Source organism: Panulirus ornatus, chromosome 12 (assembly GCF_036320965.1).
Source record: "Panulirus ornatus isolate Po-2019 chromosome 12, ASM3632096v1, whole genome shotgun sequence".
Classification (NCBI taxonomy): domain Eukaryota; kingdom Metazoa; phylum Arthropoda; class Malacostraca; order Decapoda; family Palinuridae; genus Panulirus; species Panulirus ornatus.
Genome location: NC_092235.1, coordinates 38,159,572 through 38,165,571, shown reverse-complemented (window position 1 = coordinate 38,165,571; position 6,000 = coordinate 38,159,572). Strand labels below are relative to the sequence as shown.

The following is a 6,000-nucleotide window of genomic DNA, read 5'->3' as shown; positions in this document are numbered from 1 at the left end:
TACCTGTGACCGCTGGTCGTTTGTCATCTGTTGCTTCTCTGATATAACTGGTGTCTGTTGCGAGCGTTCAGCGTTAACTACTGCAGCGTTAGTCCGGCAGTTATTATGTTGTTAACTTGTTTTAATTTTTCTCATTGTTCGAGGAGTACCTAGAGCGTCATCTATCGTCATGATGAAAAGACGTTTAAATGTGTGACGTCGGTACCACATTTCTTGTCATACGTACACAATAATTTGGCTAATGTTAAATTTTCTCACTACAGTTAGTGACGCTTGTCATGCTGGAACGAGTCTTTACCCTGACCGTCTTTATTGCCTTCCATCATTTGTGCATTTTGGAAAGTGTCTCTCACGAATGAATTATTTGCTCTTTGACTCAGTTACTTCAATTCAGCCTTTGATCATAGCCTTGTACATGATTAATGACTGCTTTAGTCTTGACATTAAGGAAAAAAATATGATTAATCATTTAAGTTGTTCCTGTCTTCATTATAGTACGTTGGAGTCACAAGATGAATGATTTAGACATTAGAAATAAGGAAAAGTAAGTTCAGGTGACTCCATTTATGATTCCCACTCGGTCAGATGCTAGGCACACATCTCCATAGTCTTGGACCGTTACCGTAACGCACTGCAACTCCAGTAGATTTGGAGCTTTGCAGCTGCTCTGACTTCCAAGCAAAATAGAATCATAAAAAGTCCTTGGTTAACTGATGAAGGAAAACTGAAGATAAAGGATGGGTGGCAACCCGGTGGCAGGGCGGCTGCAGCAGCATCTCTCCCGGCATCATCATCTTGGGAAGTCAGTTTGGCCCGCGAGTCTAACGAGAGCGGAGCATTACGTTCCCTCTCCGTCCCTCAACGGATCGAGTGTCGCAGCTGCGGTAGTGCGTCAACTCCAGTATCCTCTAACAAGTCTCAAGTTACCTTACTTTACGGGTGAATGCTGCTGTTTGAACAGTCCTGCCGGAGTGTCTCTATCGTTGCATTGTATTGTGAATTGTGCTTCTCTGCGGAAGTTTTGTGAAAATTAACCTTTTTGAAAGAAAATTTGATGATAATGAACCATCTGAATGTGACCAATCATTTGCTTAAGATCTGATAAAGTACAGTACTGAAGTCTGTGGAAAGTACATCATCAGAAACCACTCATCAATCAGTCAAACTGGTTCAGAGGGAGTTAGAGAACCTTCCTTTGGCAGGAGGTTCATCATATAGTCAGAGCAGCGCCCAAGGGCTGTGGAAAATGAGACTTGGTGACGGAGGCAACGACGGCGGTGGCGATGGCGGCCTCCTTGAGGGGCAGTGGAGCGCCAACCCCGACACTGGTATGGTGACGCTGACGGAGGCGGCGCTGGCGAGGCTTATCAATACCGACCCCATCGAAAAGTGGTACCTCTTGGACCCCGAGCCCATAGCCAGGTACGTAACCGTATTCATGGTACCTCCTGAACCCCAACCCCATAGAGTGGTACATCCCTGCGTTAGTGGCACCCCTGAACCCCAACCCCATAGACTGGTACGTACCTGTGTTTGTGGTGCCTCTTGGACCCCGAGCTCATGGCCAGGCACGTGACCCAGTGGTACCTCCTGGACTCCAAATACATAGCGAGTTACGTAACTAATTTGTGGTACCTCCTGCACCCGGAGCTTAGAACAAGTATGTAACCGAATGTATGTGTGTGTGTGTGTGTGCGTGTGTGTGTGTGTGTGTGTGTGTGTGTGTGTGTGTGTGTGTGTGTGTGTGTGTGTGTGTGTGTATGTTTGTGTGTGTGTGTGTGTGTGTGTGAGTGAGTGTGTGGTGCCATCTCGATACCGAACCCATACCTAGGTATGTAAATGAACGAGCGTGGTACCTCCCGAAACCTAAACCCATAGGCATGTTTAGAACTCAGTGACTGTGGGTCATCATGCACACTTCGCCTGGGCCATACGTTGCTGCGTGTGTCGCTGCCTCTTGGCGCCAGAGCCAGTGGCAAGATGTTGTGTGACCTTCTGGACCGCCATATTATGCTCAGATATGAATTTCTTAGTGTGTTACCTCTCACACCTCATACCCATGGTCAGGCACGGCATTCTGCGTGTGTGACATCTTGTGGACTGTTAGATTATCATGTTCTGGGTTCCGATTGCCTGGTGAAGCACCGTACTTGGTGAAAAGACGAGGAACGCCAATGTCCGCGGCGGCCTCGACTTCATCAGCACCAGCTGTTAACAAAGATTTGTTCCTGATGATCTTTGGCCAGAATAAACCATGAAGCAAAACCAGGTTTCGACTAAAGGCAGATTCAATAATCATAAAACTCATTATAGTTTGTTCGCATCCATGAAGGATTTAGAAACAAACGACTACACCAGACAAAGGCGCAGGTATCGTCCAGGATAGACTGGAGGACATTAGTCTTATCTTCACTAAGTTTAACGTAAGAGATCGAGAGGTCGATGATCATCAGATGGCAGCATAAGACTGTAGTATGCAAAAACAAGTAACAAATTGGTGAATTTCAGCAATGTCTAGTGAATATCGATCAACATTTGCGATGATAACCATCTATATAGTCACCTTCTTTCAGTAGTAAGACAATGATGCAGATCCAATTAATATTACTGCCACGTACCAGCGAGCAGGACAACCTAATGTGTTGTTAATGAAGGAGACTTTGCCTCCCGCGCAGGGTAGTTGGAACTAAGGCAAAGGTTCACTGCACGCACTCCGGGTCCTCCGCAACCTCCTCACCATCTGGATGCCTAAATCAACTAGCAAGAGTGGATTAACCTGTCTAGCTCATGCCTGTATCTTAGAGACTATCAACTGCGTCTTTCCGACCGGTATTTTGCCGTACTTCATTATCACTAAAACCTGCCAGGCGATGTTTTAGCTCTTAGTCTTTCCAAGGACCTTAGTGAGGTGGACTTACATTTCTCTTCATGCAAGACCCGTGTATATATATATATATATATATATATATATATATATATATATATATATATATATATATATATATATATATATATATATATATATATATATATATATATATATATATATATATATATTTATATATCCCTGGGGATAGGGGAGAAAGAATACTTCCCACGCATTTCCTGCGTGTCGTAGAAGGCGACTAAAAGGGAAGAGAGCGGGGGGGCTGGAAATTCTCCCCTCTCCTTTTTTTTTTTTTTTTAATTTTCCAAAAGAGGGAACAGAGAAGAGGGCCAGGTGAGGATATTCCCTAAAAGGCCCAGTCCTCTGTTCTTAACACTACTTCGCTATCGCGGGAAATGGCGAATAGTATGAAAAAAAAAAGAATATATATATATATATATATATATATATATATATATATATATATATATATATATATATATATATATATATATATATATATATATATATATATGTATATATATATATGTGTGTGTGTGTGTGTGTGTGTGTGTGTGTGTGTGTGTGTGTGTGTGTGGCTGTGTGTGTGTATAGGATAGTGTACCTCACTATCAAGTGCATAACTGTCTCATTTATGAAACAGGTCTGAGAAGGAGTATATCACTGAGCCATTTACACAATAATTATAAAGGTGTTTGCTTCAGTGTATTAGATCTATTGTGGTGTAGATAAGGAGCAGATGTATGTTTCAACATCAAAGGTAGACAGCAAGCTTGGAATAAGTTACCCCACATCTGTTGATATAAGAGGCGCATCCCTCACGGTGATATACTTCTCAGTGTGTAGATTGAACATGTGTAGTCGGGGGTATATTCAAGGTGGTGCTATGTAACAGTAATGTAATCATTGCCTTCTTGAGGTTTGAGAAGTTTCTTACTGGGTTCGAAGAGTACACCTGTAGATTTACATATGTTTCAACACAGTGGAGCAGTGATGGACAAAGTCGTTGTGGAGGTGATCTCACACCTGCGTCTTCCAGTTGGTACAAATCGTTGTAGTTGTCCACCAGTTGGAATTCATCATAAAGTATGACATGTGTCAGCCAAATCTGTCTGGCAGTGCATCAAGTCCGTTGTCAACTGTGTCCGTCAGATTGAAAACCATTTCATACAGGATACAACTTTAGCAGACAATGCGTATGTGTTTAGGTCACCAGATGTATCCTCCAGAAGGGACAGATTATGTATCATTTCTACCATTGTGTCTAGCTTACGAATTTTGTATATCACTGAGTATGAAATATAATTTGTATGTGTCAGTTTCTACTGGTTACGAAACAAGTTTTGCAAAAGCTGCAGGCCACATGAATCTGCCATCGTGTGTGCAGGTCACAAGTGTCTGCCTCTGTATGTAGGTCACAAGTGTCTGCCACTATACACAGGTCTCAAGTGTCTGCCACTATACACAGGTCACAAGTGTCTGCCACCATATACAGGTTACAAGTATCTACCACTATATACAGGTCACAAGTGTCTGCCACTATATCCAGGTCACAAGTGTCTACCACTGTATACAGGTCACAAGTGTCTACCACTGTATACAGGTCACAAGTGTCTACCACTGTATACAGGTCACAAGTGTCTCCCACTGTGTGCAGGTCACAAGTGTCTGCCACTATATCCAGGTCACAAGTGTCTACCACTGTATACAGGTCACAAGTGTCTACCACTGTATACAGGTCACAAGTGTCTCCCACTGTATACAGGTCACAAGTGTCTCCCACTGTGTGCAGGTCACAAGTGTCTACCACAGCGTGCAAGTTCCAGTTTGCCGAAGCGTACGGTGTGTAACTTAAGGCTGCCACTGTATGCAAGGTCGCGCCGTGTATTTATCAACGTGAACAGATGGCCATATGAATATAGGTTGCATCCTGTGTCTTCCAGTATGTAAAAATCAAGAAATATATCTAACTCTCTGTATATATCCCATTGTGTGCCTGCCAGTCCATACAGGCCACGATTTATGTCTGCAGTTATAAACAGGCCACAGTGAATGACTGCAAATACAAACAGGCCGTGAAGTATGACTGCAAATACAAATAGGCCATGAAGCATGACTACCAGTGTGCACATGCCGTGGCCTTTGTCTCCTGGTGTGGTATATAAACTTCAACGTAATGTTTGTCCCGACGCACAGGTTACTGTGTCTATCATTATGTACAAATCGCTACTTATGTCTGCTTGTGTCTTTAGGTTTCTACATGTGCCTCCTAACTGTTACAATTCTTGCTTTGTGTCTGTCAGTGTCTACAGGTCTACACATGTGTCTCCCCATGCATACAGACTTGTCTGTGTTTCTGTCAGTGTGAAGATGGTTAATGACATCGTTTTACCCTTACCGTGTCCTCTCCTTATCAATATCTGACCATATGAACGTAGTGTATGTGTGTGCAGTAGTGTGTGTGTGTGTGTGTGTGTGTGTGTGTGTGTACTGCCTCAGTTATGTATAAGACAGTAGATCAGTGCTCTGTGATCCTACTCAAAACATACAACATTTCCCTTTCCCTGACACTGATTGGTTCAGAATGTTCTTGTCTCAGGATTTTCAGAAAGAAGCAGTTCTCATCTTTAGACCTCAGCATTTGTCTCCATAACTAGAGTTCTGTACATCTAATTATCTGGGTTATCCAATTATCAGTGTGGGTCTCCACTGGAAGGGATTCACCCCATGTTAACATGACCTGCGAGTTGAGATACGTGCTGAGGTCCCTCACTGATCCTCGTCCTGGATCTATTACTTTTCGATGAATCTATTTGTCCGAGTTGTGACCAGGGTAAGCTGGAGTTGATTTACTGGACCGACTTTATCATTATTTCATGTTGATGATTTATTTTGTTAGCGTCACTTTATCTATAAGTTAGAAGAAAAATATTACACCTTCCTAGAAACGTTCACACTTGTAAGGGAGTTTGAGGAAAGAGAATAAAGGATTCTTTCACTAAGATATGAGACTTAAGTCCAGCGTGGATCATATGAGAACTTTTTTCTGTTTTGCTCCGAAAATGTGGACTTTTGTGTGAAAACAACAATGCATGTATCTCATATAACCTTAG

General features: G+C 42.7%; 1 protein-coding gene across 1 annotated transcript in view; it reads left to right on the top strand.

The window, feature by feature from the left end:
* The first annotated feature begins 818 nt into the window (after nt 1-818).
* The window catches only part of LOC139752020 (uncharacterized), a 786,065-nt gene continuing 780,883 nt past the window's right edge, over nt 819-6,000 (top strand). The window contains exon 1 of the mRNA XM_071667797.1: nt 819-1,422. The gene's annotated coding sequence lies outside the window, so the exon portion shown is untranslated. The remainder of the gene's footprint in view (nt 1,423-6,000) is intronic.